General features: G+C 49.7%; 1 protein-coding gene across 3 annotated transcripts in view; it reads right to left on the bottom strand.

Annotated features, from left to right (window-relative positions):
* Nucleotides 1-20105, bottom strand: part of RXRA (retinoid X receptor alpha) — a 206647-nt gene that overhangs the window by 179221 nt on the left and 7321 nt on the right. The gene's annotated exons all lie outside the window — the stretch shown is intronic.

Genomic DNA, 20105 nt, shown 5'->3' with positions numbered 1-20105 from the left:
GCCCGCTGTCCCCGGGAGAGCTCCTCCATCCCCTGGGTTCGACCCGGCTCTGACTCCAGCCCAATTGCTCCTGCGTGATTTTGCAGCGAGCCGGGGGGGGACTGTGCTAGTCTGCTTCTGAGTCCGGGGCTGGCTGCCCTGTTCCAGCGGTCCCCTCTCCCGGGATTAGACACAGGTCTTTTCTCTCACTGCTTTACAAAAGGAAGGCTTTTTATCACAGTTGATCCCTTGAGGAAATCTCTCTCTCTCACGTGCTTTTCTCATTTGGATGCTGGAGCAGGAAGTTTTCTTTCATCTCTAGCAGCGCTCTGTCACACACACACATGCACGCACGCACAAAGCCTTGCACGGGCATTACTGCATTCCCCACATTACTGCATTCCCCTCGCTCTTCCCCACGCATCCGTGCCAAAATAAATCACAACCAAAGCACTGCACGCACACACACACGCCAATGTGAGCAGGTGTTGCCACACTCACATGCACGCACATGACCAGGAAAGCAAACATCACAACTCTTGCAGCAGCACACACCAGGATATGAGTGTTACACCATTCAAACACACACACACACACACACACACGCTTGCGTGGGCATTCCTGCATTCCCTGGCTCTTCCCTACACATCCATGCCAAAATAAATCACAACCACCAAAGTACCGTGTACACACATACACACAAACACCCCAACGTGAGCAGGTGCTGCCACACTTGCATGCACACACGTGCCCAGGAAAGCAAACATCACAACTCTCGCAGCTGCACACACCAGGATAGGCGAGTGTTACACCATTCAAATCAATATACGCACATACACATACACAGAGCCTTGCATGGGCAATACTACTGCATTCCCTCGCTCTTCCCCACATATCCATGCCAAAATAAATTACAACCAAAGCACCGCACACCCACATGCCAATGTGGGCAAGCATTGCCATGCTCACAGGCGCACACATGCCCAGGAAACCAAACATCACAACTCTCGCAGCTGCACGCACCAGGATATGCAAGCGTTACACCATTCAGATCAATACACACGGGTGCACACATGCACGCACACACGCTCTGAACCAGACCGTTGTTCCCACAAGGACGGGAGCCTTGCTCCAGGTTTCCCAGAGCTTTCAAATGTCTCTGGGAGTGATGGTAACATGCACCACTTACAACTTACACAGGGTCCGAATGACAGAAAGTCTCCGCACACCTCGCATGGTTTGCAAAACAACAGCATGCACCTGAAACCTCGCCAGTGAGACATTCTGATGGGAACCTGCCTACAGGTGTCGTCCCTATTCAAAGGGGTTTGCAATGACACTGTCCTTTATTTTTATTTTCTTCCATGGATTTTTCTCTCCTATGCTGGAGACCCAGCCAGACAACCGCAGAAAGCCAGGCTTCACCCCTGCCCCCCACCTACCTATTACTTTTCACGGACCCCCCACATGCATGAGGCTAGACATGTGCCCAAGCATTTGCAGATCAGGGTGTAATCAACTATAAAGAGAAAACAGTAAAACTGACTGCACGTGAAATGCAGTCAAACGCACAAAGTGAACAGAACAGAGCGGCGGAGAAGTAACGCTGTTTCTCCCCAAAAGAGAGAGCTGGGGGCAGCTGGGGAGCATGACCAGGACCATATCCGTGAGATATAAAGCTTCCCCTGGAAGTCTCGGCTAGTGCCCTGAGCCAGGATATCATCCAGGGCAATTTTTTTTTCAAATCTCTGGTGTGGTTTGTAGCGACGGCAGATTTGGAAAAAAATTCCCAGTGAGAGTGTGATTATTCTCATTTTCAGGCCCACCTTGAAGCTCGGGAGGAGATTAAGGCATGAGACGTGTGTACAGTGGCCTGTCCGTTTGAGGAAGTGAAGTGGAAAGGGAGAAAAAAAAAACCCCACAATCCTAATAAATCAAAGATAATCAGAAAAATCTGGGCAAGCCTCCAAAGCAGACAATGTAAACTGAGGATAAACTAATCCAATCTCTGCCCGCCAGTAAAAGATTTCACATTTGGTATTTCTCATTGTAAAATCCACCCCGCTCACCCAATACCTGGCAATACGGTGCAAAACCTTTCCCTTGCAGAGCACGCGCTCGAGGTGAGGCGGCACTAAAACGCCAGTACTACCATCTTGCAGCTGTTACGAATAGGCCCTGTCAAGCGATTCTCAGACTCTATCTTAGTGCAGGGGCCAAGCTCTCAGCTGGTGTAAACCCGCATAATTTGATTGACTTCAGTTGCACTGGTTAATACCACCTAAGTCTCTGGATGCAGGTGTCTCCACACACTGCACAGCCCAGCCGGATAAAAGGCTATGATATGGTATGAAGCTAAAGCCTGATCTACCTCCAGCAAATAACTAGGATGAAAAGCAACATGGCTTTGTCCCTCTGCACCCAGTTTCTTTTTAGCCTGGACTTGGTACCCACAGCGGTTAACGGGAGCTTCCCTCCTGGCTCCAAAGAACACCAGCTTTATAGGAGAGCTGAGAGAGAGAGAGGTATATACACGCGTATATACACACACACACATACATATATACACACACACATATATATACACACATATATACACACATACACACACACACACACAGAGATACATATACACACATATATACACATACAGATACATATACACACATACATACACACACACACATACAGATACATATACACATATATACACACATATATACACATACACACACACATACACACACACACATACAGATACATATACACACACACATACATATATACACATATACACACACACATACAGATACATATACACATATATATACACACATATATACACATATACACACACACATATACAGATACATATACACATATATATACACACATATATACACATACACACACACATACATATACACACACATATATAGACACATATACACACACATATACACACACACATACATATATACACACATGCATATATACACACATACACATATACACACATACACATATACACACACACATACACACACACATATACAGATACATATACACATATATATACACACATATATACACATACACACACACATACATATACACACACATATATAGACACATATACACACACATATACACACACACATACATATATACACACATGCATATATACACACATACACATATACACACATACACATATACACACACACATACACACACACATATACAGATACATATACACATATATATACACACATATATACACATACACACACACATACATATACACACACATATATAGACACATATACACACACATATACACACACACATACATATATACACACATGCATATATACACACATACACATATACACACACACACACACACACACGCATATACACATACACACATATATATATCAGCAGCTCCCAGCACTCTTCAGGGAGGTGGGGAGAGCGTCTCAACCTCATACAACGTGGATTTCCCAGAAAGCTCCAGACACCTGGGCACTTCAGCGGTAGCAATAGTAGGGTTTGCTCCGTAACAGCCCACAGTCACCCATTTCACCTGCCTTTGGCCCTTTAAACGTAGCCTGACTCCTTCCCGCTGGAGCTGCGGCGCCAGTGAAGGCATGTAGGCATTCCCAGCTGCTGCAAATGGATTTATTCTCCTTGCTATGGTCAACACAACTGGCCACAGCATCAGAGAGAAGCAGCCTTTTGATTCGGTTCCCTGGACTCACTTGAAACCCTTTCTCCCACACGCCCACTGTAACATCTGCCCGGACTCCCGAAAGGCTCTCCAGGACCACGTTCCAAGTCTTCAAGGAGCCCTGCTCCAGACAGCGCTAAGCGCTGCTGCCCGTAACCTTGGTCAAGGCCTTCAGTGGTCCCACCCAGAGCAAACAAGGCTGGCGGGCCACCCCTTCCATATCCAGAAAAGAGGTGTCAGGCCAAAAAGGAAGCAGAGTAAAGCTGCTGCAGTCACAACCCAGAAACCTCACGTCCTGTAGACCCAGCACTGAAGGTGCCGGGGACCTGAATAACAAGGGACCCCAATCCTCACCCCTGCCTGGATGCTCCCCAGCTCACGTCAAAGCTGGTAGCAGCTCGCACAGATCATGCATTGCCCCCCAAATGCCAGGCTTGCCCCTCTCATGCCAGTCAAACCAAGAGTGAGAACAGACATGCATCTAACCCACTTCACCTTCTGCTACCACCACTCAGCGACAGCCGGAGGAAGCCCATGTAAAGCATTACAGACGCCCCCCAGGCATTCAAGACGAGGGCATCATCTAATTCTTGCCCTCCTCCACATTTACCCCTGGACGCTGCAGCCCCAAAGCGGCCCCTTTATTCCCCGCCACGGCTGGGTGGAGGGAGCACAGAGGAGAGCAGGTCTTGACAGCAGCAAGCATGCCTCAAAGTCCAAGGGGCAGAAATAAGCTGCGGACAGACTCGTGCAGCAACAAGAGGCATTCCTGAAGCTGCCTGGCCTGTTCCCTCTCCCTGACCTGTCATGGTGCAAGAGCGGAGACTCGACCTTAATTACCTCCCTTTTCACAGGCTCCTAATGATAGCCCGGAGCAAGGGGCCGACCCCAAAGGGAGGGCACCAGCTTGTTCTTTCTCTGTTTGCTTTTTAGGAGATTGCCATGAAACACTGAAGGAATCCAAGTTCAGGTCTCTCTCTCTGATCAAGTTAAAAGTCCACAGGGGACACTTTCCCGCCATGGACTTTAGCCTCCTACCCAAGCAGTTTCTGTTGACGGCACACGCGGAAAAAGAGACCAGCCAGACTGAGCTACTAAAAGAAAGAGCTGGCAGCAGTTTGGGGGTGTCACCAGGACCGAATCCAACCACCCTGACATGAGTTTAAACCCCATAGAGCTACTACATGAAGCGCTGGGTGATATCCTGGCCTAGGGGACCAGCAAAGACATCTAATGGGAGCTTTAAATCTCACAACCCACAAAGCCAGAAAGGGCTGCCGGCCTCCCCTCATCTGGCCTGCTGCACGCAGCTCTCCATGTCTCTCCAGCCCTGGTCCGGCATCGTCCTCTGCCCTTGGAAATCCCTGCAAGCTCTGCTGAAGCCAGGCATGCCAGCTGGGTCCCAAAATCAAGTCTGGATGGCTGCTCCACAGCTCTTGGAGAGCAAGTCTGAGGCCAGGGGCTGAATTTTGCTGCTGGCGGACACCTGTCCGCATCCCAAAAACCACTGGCGCAGAGTGCATCCCTCCCTACTATCCCTTACTGGAGGACTGAGCGGAGAGAAACAGCTGAGTTAGGAGATTTAATTTCTTTTCCGACCTTGGGGGTACAGGTCCTCCATGGCAGGTTTGATTGGACACTGAGACACATACCTGCCTGCCCCCTGCTTCCCACCGCCCCGAGCTGGGGATAGAAAAGAAGGCATTTCTCTCAAGGGTCATCAGTCTATCCCCTTCCACTGAGGTGACACACATGGTAGGAAGGAGCGAGTATTTACAATGTCGAAAGCATCTCCAAGCTCCATCTCTCTCCGCTTCCAAGCACACTGTACTCATAATACAATAATTGCAATGATGAATAGCCCAGAACAGCGCTCCACTTCTACAGCTAACCAACAGGGCCAGGGAGGGATGGAAAGCCCTATTAACTCGTATTCAAGACACACGCTGTATTTCACCCTTTTTTTCCCTCCAATGAAATATGCAATAAAAATTACAATAATAATTAGTCTTCTACGGAGCATTTCAGATCTCAGAGCATTACCAATTATTAATTACAGCCTCCCCATCCAAATCACTGTCTCGAAATTCAAGTCGGCAAATCACCGCGGGTCAATTGCATTTCCTAATTAGATGGATTCAAGCTTGAATCAATTGAGTCGTCACCGCTGATTTTAATGGAGTTGTCCGGGCTTACACCACCTTCAGCCACTGCAGAATTCGGTCTCTGTGACACGTTAAGATTTGAACTGCTAAAATGTGAGGCCCGGCAGACTGTGCCAGGAGCCCACGCAAGGGCAGTTGCCCCTTGCTTTTGAAATCAGGACTCAGATTTCAAGGCATGACGTCCTGCAGGTGTCCGTACTCATAATTACACAGGCAGCGGTGCACTATTTTTATATGCTGGTGGACTCATCACGACCTTACTCGTTTGCAAGGGCCTGTTCAGTCAGAAGAATCCATTTTCTCAAACTGCATTTCCGTTTTCCTGTGTGCTTTGCTATTAATTATCACCTAATTATCTACAGCGGGGTGTAGGGGCAGAGGAAGTGGTTTGCCCACTGTCACACGTGCCTTCAGTGGTGACCGGCATGGTTTGGGTCACCCTGCTCAGGTCCAGCGCGGTGGTTGCCAGAGACCATGCTAGCACGTGTGCCTCCCGTGCTGCAGACGTGTCAGGCCTCTGTATCTCCCTCTTTATAGCATGGCAGCTCGGTCACAGCTGGAAACCCTTTACTGAGCTGCTCCCAGCAGCGAGTGGAAAAGCAGGCTGCCCAGGTGGTTTGTTACCTGGCCCTCAGCGTAGACCAAAGTAACCTCAGGGTTGCTCTGTCTCACAACCTCTGTCCCTACATCCCCAAACTAACGATGCCCACAGCACCGTGCCCTCCAGCCAGGTCCCTGACATGTCCCCTCCTCTGAGGACCGGTACATAAATCTGCAAAAGGGGGCAACTGCACCTGCCAAAGCCTCGGCATGACTGAAACTCAGGCTCTTTGGGTGTTTCAGAGTAGCCGCTCCACGGCAGACAGAGAAGACCACCGAGTCACATTGCACGTTCAGTCCTTTGAAAAGGAAGAATTAAAGTTTATTAAAGCGGGAGATGGGTGCGGACTTCTATATAGTCGCTGGATTTGTTGCAATCACCTGGCCATAAAGCCATTTGCTGCCCATGCCTAGAGGCCTGAGAGCCCAGGCACAGCTCTCACCTAATGGCACTGGCCCCTTTCTATAACACCTGCAGCGATGCTGCGAGTGCCCGAGCTGTGGCTGCCCAGAGTCGGGTAATGCAGCCAGCTGCAGCAGTGTCGGTGAAACAGATGTGAGCACATCTGGAAAGGGGAAGCTCAAAGAAGGGGTGTAAGGGCTTGGGCACAGGAAGAAAACTGAAACAGGCCAAAAAAGCAGCATGAGCATGATGTAAGCCTGGCTGCTTTTCTTCGGAGGACTGGACCTCAGAAACCGGTGACACACAAACCCAGTCTGGCCGCTGGAAGTGAGGGTGAAACACAAGTGATCTACATTTTTCAGCCCACAAAGATGTTCCCACTGACGCCTTCTCCACTAGACTGTTCTTCAGTCCTAATCCAGAACCGGCTGAGTAGGCACCTATTGGGGATGGTTTAGCATTAGTGAATCTATGCAGGAAACTGGGCCAGGTGACCCCCACGGTCCCTTCTCACCCTGTGGATCAATGATGCTGAACTAAACTCCCATGGTGGGATATGGCATTCTTCTCTCCCCAGCCTAACCTACTGAGCACTGCTGCAGTGTGTTGTTAAACAGGGCAATGCAGAATGGGTTGCATTTCTAGGATCAATGAACAGTGGTACAAATAGTCCATGGACATGAAAGCAGGCCCACGTTTTTCAGAAGAGCTTGAGGTACCCCGATTTTCAAACGGGCTTATCTCCTTCCGAACACCCAATGCAGGGGCCAGCTGGGTGCATGTATGCACAATAGGTGCAAGGCTCACTGGAAAACCTGCAAGACTCCAAGACATTAAAAAAGATCAGTCCTGGCCTTCTGCAACTACAGGAAGGCAAAAATAACTCCAGGGCTGCTAAAGAGCTGCTGTGGTAATGAACTGAGGAGTGCAACCATTAGTGCAAGGAGGGATCTCAGTGAAGGCTGCAAAGTGGCAGTAAATGGCTCATCAGTACATGTGCTAACACACCACTGAGCGCTGCTTCCAGAATAGGTAAAACCTTAAAATGACATGAGTCTCAGCAACCCTAAAGCACATCATGAAGTCACTCAGCATCTCAGTGCATGGTACCAGCCGGGGTTACAGTCCATAAAAGTGGGTGCTTACATGAAGGCCCTGGCCCACCCCTTAAGCCTTTGATCTGAATTTCCCAGTTTGCCTGGACTGAGTTGTGTTTTTGGTGGCGGATAACAGGAGCCCACCCAATCAGTAACTTTTCTCCATACCACAGACCCATTATCTTCCTTTCCTTTGAATGGGTGTTTGTCTAAGGCCTCTCTACATTTACAAATAATAGGTCTGTAGCCTGCTATCTCTGGTGGGGATCTTGCTGGGTCTCCCAAGGTAAGCAAGGTCAAGCCTCCTTCCTGCTTGAATGGGAGACCTCCCAGGAAAGCGCAGGCAGCAGGGATGCTGGTAGTTGCAAAGTCCTTTTTGTGTTGATGCCTGGGATCAACCAATATGGTCCCCGTGACTTCAATAAAGCAAGGTTCGTGGATGCCAGAGCCCCTGGGTCCCTTCACAGAGCAGCTGTGGTACTACCACCTACATCCTGCCTCCTCCGTTCAGTCTGAGCATCCTCGGCTGCCCTCCAAATTATTCTGCTCTGTTAAACAGCTGCTACACCCCCCTTCAGAGGTGGCCGCATCCGAGGAGGTGGGTACAAATCATCGGCAGGGAGCTTTTGGGGGAAAAACTGCTCTCTGCACAGAAGGCACTGGGAGCAGGAGCTGGTGCAGCTCGCCTGCCCCATTTAGCACATGGAGTTTAGCTGAGGTGTGCAGAAAGCGTATGCCTGTAACAGGTTTATTCTTGAAACAGGAAGGCAGCCTGGGTGACATAAGCATGTACAGGAAAGACATTCATATCTCACAGCACAGCTACATTTCCTCTGGATTTCTTTAACCTTTCACTCCGCGCCTGATTTATGCCACACGCCGAGGCTGCATGTGTGTAACTCCACGGTGCTGCTCATGATTTACACCGGCATAGGTGACAGCAGGGCTGTGCCTTTCCTCCGGGAGCTTGGGAAGACCTCGGCAGGCATTCCCCACCCAAGACCCCATCCTCAGCAAGTCTTTGAAGAGTCCTCTTGGGTAGACGGAGAGTTAAGATGAGGATAAAGTCCATTTCTGCTGCATCCTGTGTGCTGAGCCACTGTTTACCTTGGGGGAGAGCAGACAACGTGCGATGATATACAGCCAAGGGGATCTGCCTTCCTTGCATCTGGCTGGGAGGCAGTGGACAATGCTCCCGGAGCAGTTAACGGGGGACCTGGGGGAATGGTCTGATCAAGGGGAAATCAGAGCCTGAATTTTACACTGCCTTGGAATGCAAACAAAGATGAAAGTGAGCCTGGACACGGGCAAACAAACAACATCTGAAATAAAGGGCTAACTTCTGTGATCATTAGCAGAGGGAAGCTCTGGATGCAACCGCAAGATGCCAGCCCGCTCCTCCCCGTGCCTGATGAAGGGAGTTTGTGCTCAAAAGTTTGCCAAAAACTTTTTTCCAACTTTTTAGTCCATCTAAAGTTATCACATCTACCCCAAAAACCTGAACTACCTCCTCCGAATGGCAGATAAGTCCAAGCCAGGGGCTCAGAGGTCAAGAAGGAAGAGCACAGACCTGTATCTCAGAAATGGGCTCAGCCCACCAAGCAGTGTAGGACCCACTCCTCCCCGTCAGAGCATGGGAGTCAATGGGCAGCACTGGCATAAAGCAGCTGAAGTGAGCTCCCGGTGTCTTCCGTGGGAAATAATGCCAAGAAAAGAAACTTCAGAAGAAATCAAGGCCAGACCTCAGCTGGTACAATCCAACCACAGGCTATCAGTTGCTGTTGAATGATCCCCAGTTACACAGATCTGATCTACTAAGGTCAAAGGAGCTGGGGACTCAGCGCATTCACTTCAAGAGCTGGCCAGTTTTCACCAGAGGAGGATTTGGCCCTTGGCCTGGTGCTCCGCTAAGCTCCCAAGTTCCCTGGACCCAGACACTGGGACCCAGCAACATTGCTTTGTTTTTGCTGAATTTAGGGGTTGCACCAACATAGCATGCAGTTTGAGTTTCTCCATTTCCCCATCACGGCGGGTTTTGGGGGTTGGTCTCTTAATAGCAAAGACACAGCTGTTTCCAACCAACTGCAAAGCTATGCCAAATATCACGCCTAAATGCCTTGGCAGCACCCTGGGTCAGCGTGAGCACCGCCACCGAGGCGGATGCACAACGCAGTCCGGCGGGTGGAGCCACGCGAATGCACAGCGGTGTAATTGGTACAGCAGGAGCCAGGGAGAGCTGGAAACATCCCTTGGTGCCAGAGAGCTCTGTGGTGGCAAAGAATGGGGAAGGGAGGGCAGGATCCTGGCTGCGACTCCAGGACTTTCACCTAGGGGCCTCCTGGGTGGTAAGATTAGCTGCTGGTTTCCATCCTTGGACGGATCTCAAGCATAAAGAGGAAAACATGAGACAACATCAAGAAACACAGAAGCTTCCAGAGGAGCTTATGTGGGTGGATAACATACCAGCCTTATGGTTAAAAGCAATCCCTTAGCTCAGACAGGCATGCACGTGAGCCCAGCTGGAAACCAAAGCTACCAAAGTATGTCTCCTCTGCTCAGTGCTCCCCAACATACGTGTCCCAGGGACGTGGTCCCCGGCATCGGATGAGGGTCTGTGACTGGTCAAAAACTACAAATGGTCTGCACGCTAGTAAGCCACACCATGTTTGCAGCCCAAGTTGTCCTCTTGCATATGGATCTGTACAGCTCCTAGCACAACAGGGCTCTGATCCATCGCTGCGGTTCCTTGGGGGTGCTGCTGCAACACAAAATAATTCATACTAAAGGACCACGCAGCAGCCCCCTCTCCCAACGAGGGGAAAACACTGCAGTGCAGCTTGGTGCCTTTGTCAGGCAGGGCTGCAGCCGAAAGCAAGCCGAGCTTAGTGCAACCCTCCCTGCATAAGGCAGGTAGGAGCAGGAGCGGGGACCCCGTGGGCTGCATTGATTTGGGATGTTAACATCACGCCGCAATCGGCCCTGAACTTCCAACAGGTCCATTGATCTTGTTAGCTACAGTTTGCCACTGATCACATCTGCACTGGGCTGGCATTCATATGGAAGCACGTGCTCCCCACCCTTTCCCCCTGCCCCAGTCCTATATACACAGTATGGTCAAATTCGTGCCTGACACACACGCACAGCCAGATGCATGGCCCCATTACCCACACGGTGTGAGACATGCATATACCCCCAGGGCCACAGTCACATGCTCTGCACCCCATCTTCGGCTAGGGTGCACCAGGTCTTGCTCCATTGCACTCTACAGATCTCCTTGTCTTTCCTCCAGCTGCTAGCCCAGAAGAAGAGGCAGCAAACCAAGCCAGCATCTTAAAACCCAACTTCCACTGGGCTGGGCATGCCACCACTAACTGCCACCCACTCCCCCAGCAGTCCCCGAGTCCTGAGCTGCAGCCACAGCAGAAGGGAAATGAAGTCGCAAAGGTTATCGTTTGAATGTTTGACTGAGCATAAAAAATTCAGCTTGGAAAACAAACAAAAAAAAAAGGATAAACAAGAGGGATCAGAAGGACGAAGAGATGCTGTAAACGGAATGACTCACCTCTGAAATGGGTTTTCTGCTTCAAAAAATAAAAATAAACCTAACCAAGCCCTCCACAAACTGAACACATTCCAATTTCCTTAAAGAGTTCCCTAGAAAAATAAATGCCAGCTCCGCTGTAAAAGTTTATCTGCGTGCGTGCGCGTGTGTGCGGCTGCGTCTGACTCCAGCATATAGATGTCATTATTTTCATGCATCTGCCTTACCCAATTTTATTTAGTTGCTTTCTGCACCATTTCATGTTCATTCTGCTGCTGAGCTAGACAATTGCTTTATAACTCTAGGGTGCAATTTCACTGTCTGTGAGCCACACGCGCGCACGGGTTCTGTGCTGGGACAGAACGGAGGATAACAGGCATACTTTCCTTTCCCACCCCCCCTCCACCTCCCAGCCAGAAGATTTTACTTTCCACTGCCTCTTAAAAAAAAAAAAAGTAAGAAAATTAAATTAAAATTCCAAGCCACTGTCCTTAATTCATTACGATTCAAAAGGGGAGCGCTGAAAGCAGAGGGAGGTAGAAGGAGCTATAGTGAAGAAATTGGGAGGATGCATTCGAGAGGAATTTCCTCTCTCACGCTAGGCCAATTCAGAGGGGAAGAGACTGAGACATGCTGAAGGGCAACAACCCGGGGATTCGCATTTGATTTTTATGATCAATTGAACATCATGCTGGAATAAGCGCAGGTCAAATGCTCAGGCTGGATGGATATGAGGTGCCAGTGCCCAAAGTCTCAGCCAGGCTGCTGAAGACGTGCTGGACCTAAGTTAGTTTGGATCTCCCCGGATGGTTTTACCAAGCAGCTCCTCTTCTGCAGCCCTCAGCTAGGGTCTGGGTGGGACACCCTGTTCCCATCATCATCCCTGGCTTTTCGGGAAGGCTCGCTATTGCTCCATCGTTCTTATGCAACTCCACTGCTTCCCCGTTCGGGTCAGGATCCCATACGAGAAGCCTTTCTTGGTTATACCATACTCCGAGGATCTCCTCTCACCTGTCTGATGGGTTCTTCCTCGCTCCCACACATTTCAAGTGACTAATACCCCGCGACTCGTCTTCCCCGCGACTCTACACGCGGTCTCCAACGCTAGCGCACGAGACAGCCTTCTCCCATGCATTTCACAGAATAGCCGAGCTTGTATCTCTCAGCTCCATCAACTCCCCATCTCACGCGGAGATGCCTCTCGCCTCTCATGCCAAAGCCTTTCCATTCCTCCTGGTGCCATGAGTAGCCTCTAAAGGTGCATCATGTTGACTTGGCCATGCATTTGGGCAACACGGAGACGCTCTATTTCCAATGCAGTTGCATCCCAGTGGCTCACAGAGCAAAAAAATACTTTCTGGTTCAGCCCAAAATGGAATAACAGCCCAACACCTGAACCTAGCCAACACGACTGCATCCACCCATAACATTCCTGGCAGCTCCGAATACAAAGGGACCTCTCTCTGCTGGCTCTTGTAAACCTCCAAGGGTGTGGACGCTTCAGGGACTGAGTTTTCTCCTCTCCCCCCGCCCCTATTTTTCCTTTTAAAGTCTATAAATGCTAATAAAAAAGCCAAGGCTCTACAAAGAGAAAGAGACCATGAAAAGTAACAACCAGCTGGGAATCCCATTACCCTTTTTATTGGTCGCAAAAACCAGCACTGCACCTTTTATCTCTTCGCTCTGCAGCATTCACGCACGCCGCTGAATACAAGGGAAAGGGTCACGGCTCAGATGAGACCCAAATCCAAATATGCAAACCATAAAGAAACCTGATCGCTGGCTGTGACGGGGACCCCGTCCCAACACACTTGATTCAACCCGTTCCTCTGCGCGTCCCTGCTAGCCCTAGTGAGCAACTAGCCAGAAAGGTCTCCGAAGGCAGTTTTCCTCCACTTGCGGCCGAAAAGAGGTTGAGATGAACCTACAAAAATCCCGTGACACCTGATTAACAGCACTTGCCTTCTCCCCAGGTATCATCCAGGGCTTCCCTGCTCCATTAACTAACCAAAACAAGAGCGGGCTGACCATCAGCTCCACCGCGGTCTTGTGAACCTGACTGTAGTGCGACCGAGTCTTTAAAAATGATGTCAGGCCCTAAAAATCAGGAAATTGTTTTTTTTTAAAAATGGGAGTTTTCCAAATAAAAATAATATTGGTTGGGGTTTTTTTTTTCTTTGCCCTCCATGTATTGAGCCTTTAAGTGCCCCTTTGGGCAGAGGTTCACTGTGAGTGATGGAACTTGCTGTCAAGAAAAAAAAATGCAGCATCACACGACTCCCCAAAAATCACACGACTCCAGAAGCCGGGTGCTTAAGCAATGCATCAAATACCAGGGGGACCATGATAAACTCATGAGAGCTGGCAGGATTGCCCATCCAGGCACCAAAATCCATTTATTTTCCCAATGACGCAGAAAAAAAGCTGGACTCAGACCCCAGTTATACCAACGTGTAGCTTTGCCTAGCTTGAGCTTATTCCTGCCTGCGTACAAGTTCACGATCAAAATCCACATGTGCCCAGGGCCCACTGATGGGTCTAGAAACCTGATCTATACATGTCCGTGGACTTCAGCCAAGCTAAGGTGAGGAGTGGTCCATGACATTTTGCTTGATGGTCTAAAAAGAGACTCATCTGTGCGGGATTTTGCAGGATCGGTACAGCTGCAGGAAGGCAAATCTCAGAGCATTCACCCTGATGCAGCAGAGGCAGCATTTAAAACGGGGCTCAAATAGCAGGCTGGCCTCTTTCGAGGAATAAACCTCGTTTCTCATCTCTTCCACTCAGCCTCCAAGGTCTCAGCCATGACACTGGGCACAAAAGCTCTGCATCCCTGTGCCCACCTGCAGTGACCAGGCTGATGGGCAGGGGGAAAGCAAATGCTGCGATTTGTGACCACTATTGCTAGGGGAATTAAAAAAGACCAACCTGGTCCCAGCTACCACCAGACAAACCCAAGTCCCCGTGACTCTGCTAAACTGATCTTCCTTTTACGCAGGTAAAGCAGCCGACGTACCGCCCAAGTCCTTGGAGTTTATCGCACGCTCCAAAAAGAAAACCAGAGTAAATGTTGAGATGAACCATCATTTCAATCAGGGAAAAAACAATGGTTTCTGTTCAGTTTCTTTCTTAACCCCCCAAAAACCACATCCAAATGGACAGAAAGACCCGCTTCTGACACAACGGCATTTTCAAAATGTTTCGGCTGAAATTTTCCAGGTAGCTCAAGCTGCTGACTCAAGTGGGGAAATTTTGGAGGGTTTTTAAATTCTTATGTACGATTAGTCTTTCAAGTGCTTTGCCCGCCCTCGATGTCAAGAGGGCTTTGGGGAGAGACAACCGACCCTCCCTCCCTCTCTGCTCTCCCTCCAGGCATCCACTTTTCTTTGAGAAGCAGGAGGAGGGGGAGAGAATACGAGACATGCAAAGAAAATGTCAGAAAGCTGCTTTTGTTTATGTGTGTCAAATGTTCAAAGTTATCCCACAGCCCAGCCTTTAAATGTAATAAAAGACGGCAACTACTGACAAAAACAATTAGAATAAAACCACCCAGGGAGCCTCCCCATTACTTTGTAGTTATGGTGAGGTTTAAAATCCACCTGGGCCTTTTAGGAAGCATTAAGGGAAACTCTCCGGCTGGGCTGGATCCTGCCTTGATAAACGGCCTCGTTCTGCAGAGCACCTTTCTATTCATAAAACCGCAGACCCCGGCCAGGAACGCAGGCTTGCGCCTAAGGAACTGGAGAGGTCTGGGTTTAATTACCATGTCGACCTCAATCTCGGTGTGAGACTTAGGGCAAATCAGTTAATTTGGCTGCACCTTAGGTTCCCTAGCTCCAGAATCGGCATACGGCGAGCTCCTCGCCACGCACGGTGCCGTGCCCAGGAAATGTGCTGAATCGACAACGATGGAGCCACAGAACGGGGAAGCAGAAGTCCTGCGAGGTCACCAACCAGCGCCCACTGCATTGCTTCATTCAGCCCAATTTGAAGTATACTGGCCGCCAAAAAGGCAAGCGCAGCTTAGGACCAGAGTCAGTATTCCTGGCTCCGCCACTGCCCTACTTGCATGGCCTCGGTCAAGTTCCTCAGATCTATGTTTGCACAGCATGGGGGGCCCCTGACGTATGTTGGGGTGTCTCGCCACTCCTCGAGTGTCACTAATATCTTCACTAACTTCCAGGCCAAGAACACATGCAAAATTTTGGGCTAACCATAAGCTCCAACAACTCCCCCAAAGAAGCTTTCGGCCTCGAACTGAACGCCTGGAGGTGCCCAGCGTAGGGACCCGCTCCTGCCTCCCAAGGATTTAACACGAACCCAACGTTTGGAGAAGTCCACACCGCCCGCATGGGTCTCAGGGGTGGTGACACCCGCCGGAGCCCGGAGACCTGCTCTCCTCCCGCTAGGTGCACGGCGCCGACAGTTTCTTGTGTTTGTTGATTTTTGTTCGCGGTGCTGTGAAAAAATTCGGCCGGGTGGCAGAACCGCGGCCCAAGGGAATCCGCCCTCCCCTCCTCCCATAAAACAATACTCGGAGGAAAAGTATTTTTTAACCCATTTCTTCAAAAATATTTATCTTTGCATTCAAAGGTCTGTGGGACAAAGCTGGAGTATGTTTCTCCAGCGAGATGTTTTGATTCTCCTTTGCTTTGACAGGATCAAAATGCCAATAATAATATTTGCAGTGAATAACTAACATTCTGTGGCTTTCTCTCTCCCGCTCGCTTTTACATAAATAAAATGCCCTAAATAAGAGACGTGCAGATCCTGCTCCCGGAGAGTAAATATATGGAGTAAATCCACCCATAGAGCTGGAGCGGTTCTCTCCGTCGCCTATAGCAGAGATCACGGTCCAGATCCAGGGTTCTTATAGTCAGGAAAATACCTTTCCAGCTGGAAACCTTTTGCACGTGTCAAGCGTGGCCCGTTTGCTCGTGTCAAGCGTGGCCCGTTTGCCCGCGTCAAGCGTGGCCCGTTTGCATGTGTAAAGCCAGAAGGCACTCGAATAGCACTGTCCTGGGTTTTAACCTGAAAACCCCTCTCTCATGTTCCTCCAGGACCTGATCCTATGTCTCAGCAGCCCTCTCATGGAGATGCTGAGGACACCTCAAGTCCCTGGTGTTTACAAGGAAGCTCAATAAAGCAATTACCAGCATCCAGAATGACACATTTTAGTTGCTGTTAGCAAAACAGCATTTTACAGGAACAAAAATTCGGTGAAATATCGGTTTCCTGGCTTTTGTCCCCTCAACTAAATTCTCCCCTCCCCGCTCCCTTACGCCCTATTTTCCCTTCTAACTTTCCTTTTTTTTTTTGCCTTTTTTTAGTGGCAAAGAGAGAAAAAAGAAAGAAAGGGAGGAAACTATTAAAAAGCCAAGAAAGGAAAATCAAGGAAAAAAACAATTCCCCGGGTTGTGTGAAGCTGGCTCTTCTCCAGTGCTCGGAAAAAATCTTTTTAAATGGTCACCCTTTTTTTGTCATCTTTCTCCCGCTGTTTATCAGGCCCGAGTCTCTGAAGTTAGGACTGGGCTGTTGTGTCGTCCCAGCCTCCAACCCGGGTCAGGCTGACGGCTCTCATCCAAGGTACCTTTGCATCTGTACAATGCAGCTTGCCGCAAAGTTGTGCCCAAGGCCCAGGCTCAGATGCATCGTGACCTGGGACCAGCCGGGCAGGGATGCAGATGCCCTCCGGAAGTCGGCGTGCTGGTCTCTGAGCTTGACCCTGCCAGTGTCTCGCCCACCCTCATCCCGTGCAAAACAAACCTGACTCATGTGTTACCTCTTGCTGCTTTTGATTCTTCAGTTTCTGGGACGGCCAGGTCTAAGGCCACATCCTGAGCAGCTGTCACTGTCCCTGGCAGAGCAGTTGAGTCGGGAAAAGCAACTTCATGAACACCGCCACCAAATGAACTGACTGACTCGGTGACCCTGGGAAACAGGCAACCTAGGATTCAATGACTGGCTCAAACGCTGATTAACTGTTTCTTTCCTCGGACACTTTGGCACTCGAGTGCAAGCTCCCTCTGTGCACCTGTTCCACAAAAGCAACTACGAGTACCTGGGATGGCTCGAGGGATCAACACAAAGACGACGAAACCAGGCACCGGGGTGGTCACCAAGCAAAACAGACCAAGTCAAACAGAAAAAGAGATTCGTTTTGCATTTCTATTCTGCTTATCAGACTCTGCCTATCTTAGCACAACCCCAACTCATGCCGCACGTGTATCTGTAATCTCGCCCCACCAGACTCTGACAGCGTGCACGATAACATCCTCTTGGTTTTCTCCTCCGGGGGCTTAGGCAAGTGACTGGTCATTTAATGTCCTGTAACAGCCGTGGCCGGCTACTGCAGAGGCCAATATGAAGAGGCCGTGCAGGGACGGGGAATGGAGAGACCCACTCAGAGAGCTTCAGGATGTTTAGAAGATCCTGCCGCACGCTTTGGACTCCCTGAAGTTTCTTCCTGATGCTTCCCTTCAGCTCCCTGGACCGGAGAGAGAAATTAAAACGCAGTATTTAAAGAACCTAGCTCCGGCCTCATGTATTCGTGTGACATCAGTGGGGTTATACGAGTCTAACCGAGGGCAGAATTTGGCCAGAAGCCTTTACTTATCCTCTTTAGGCCAAAGTCAGTCCCGGTGAGATTTCGATGGAGCTACACAGTAACTGAGACATGAATTTGGCCTTTTCCCAGCCAGCAAGCATCCAACTGAGGTCCCTACTGGTTTGCAGGGAATACAGGAACTGCACGATCTGATTTTCCATAATTCACCCTCGATTGCAACTGCCAGCTTCCCCGGCCATCGCTCGAGTTGCCAAAATGCTCTCGTGCTCCACGGTTAGAAGTCAGTCACTTTCCCCTCGTTCGTACCAATCAGACCTCCAATAACGACAGACGCCCGCGCGGCCCGGCCAGACACTGCTCCAAGGGCTCTGCAAAGACTTCGGGAGGTTTCTCCCCCTTTTTTCCTAAGCCCCTTTTTTGGCAATTCAGGCCGCTGTCCATAAAGGGAGCCAGTCCGAGACCCGTGACACTCTCTGTTATCCTGCAAATACCGCAATTTTGTTCTAAAGGCGGGTGACAAAACGCACCCCCCATCAAGCTTGGAAATCTCTTGCACCCGCACATAGCGTCGCTCACGCGTGTGAAACAGCTCCAGAGCGCAGCTAAATCCTCCAGCAAACAATAAGGGCTTGCTTTTATTTCCCCCTTTTGCCACATTGAGCTAGTGCTGCGATTTCCTTCCAATGTCCAACGAGGCCGACCCTCCCTGCTCTGCTGACAAGCGTGTCGCCAATGCCTGCAGCAGCAAACTATCCTACTTCCCCCCCACAAGTTTATACATCACCTGTTTGTCGTGTGAAAAATAAAAATCCCAACACAAATCACCAGCCTGCTTCCCCCACCCTCCCCCAAAATTCAAATCAAAGGACTAATACCACAACATGTAGTGAGTACATACAGTTCTCAGCTATAAAAACCTCTCCGGTACCACCAAAAACATTTATACAGATTTATGACACAAGCCTCCCAGGGAAAGCAAAGGCAGTTTCGACTTTGTCTTCATCAGGAGGATCAAAGGAAATATAAATAACCTACCAAGCCGCAAATAAAATGAAGGTACGGGTGTAGAGATAGTGCCGTGGTATCAGCGGAAAAGGCTTTTCTGTATGGTTTCATTTGACCTGCCCCAAAATGAATCAGTCTGAGCGAACGCAGGGTGAGATTTTTGTGGGTGCCGCGCTGCAGAAGAGACGGTGCCACCCAGCACAGTAACGTGGGCGCATCAGCCCAGCGGCATTTTTATCTCCTGACCAAATCAAGACAGGGTCACAATAAAAATGTAATGGTTTTTAGCAATGCAGCAGCGTGTCTAGAGGGCCTTCGTGGAGCCCTGGCCTGGCTGATACCAGTCTCCAAAATTCCCGTGCCCTGTGTTTTTTCCCCTTGCTTCTTGGTATTTGGCAGTAAATGAACAGAAACTTGCATTAAATGTAACAGTGTAATAGTAAGCAACGCAGAGCGTGCCCATTGCAGCCACCCAAAAAAATCAGATTCGGGCTAACACACTCATCTCGATGCGTGGTGCTGCGGTTCACGTCAGCATCCCGTGGATACCCTGGGACAACTTGCCAGCAGAGGAGGGCTGGAGTTGAGGTGAGTTGGAGCTAACTTTTTCTTTTTCCTTTTTTTTTTTAAATGCTGCACTCTGGGAAAAGTGCAAAGCCGCCACGCTTGTGCTGAAACAGAGACGCAAGGCGGCCTTTAGCCTGACAAGCCAAGACTTGACTCGGTCCCCGAGACGCTGGCAACCTCCAGCTGGAAATACATTTAAAAGACGCTGCAAAATAAGTAAATCAATCAAAACCAGGCCAGGCCGTCAGGTGCGGAGGGCTCCTGGCAGCAAGGAAAAACCACGGCGGATGCCCCCGCCGTCCATCCACCTTCCAGATCCCAGCTTTGCTGTCAAGGCGTACGACGCGGGCACCTTTAACCTTACCAATTACATTTATCTCTGCCAGACTGCACACTGGAAATGCCTCCAGAGGCAGCGGGGCGGGTGAAAGGGGGAAAAGTACAGGG

Source organism: Gavialis gangeticus, unplaced genomic scaffold, assembly GCF_001723915.1.
Source record: "Gavialis gangeticus isolate Ggan-Ray unplaced genomic scaffold, GavGan_comp1, whole genome shotgun sequence".
Taxonomy (NCBI): domain Eukaryota; kingdom Metazoa; phylum Chordata; order Crocodylia; family Gavialidae; genus Gavialis; species Gavialis gangeticus.
This window is presented reverse-complemented; position numbering and strand designations above follow the sequence as displayed.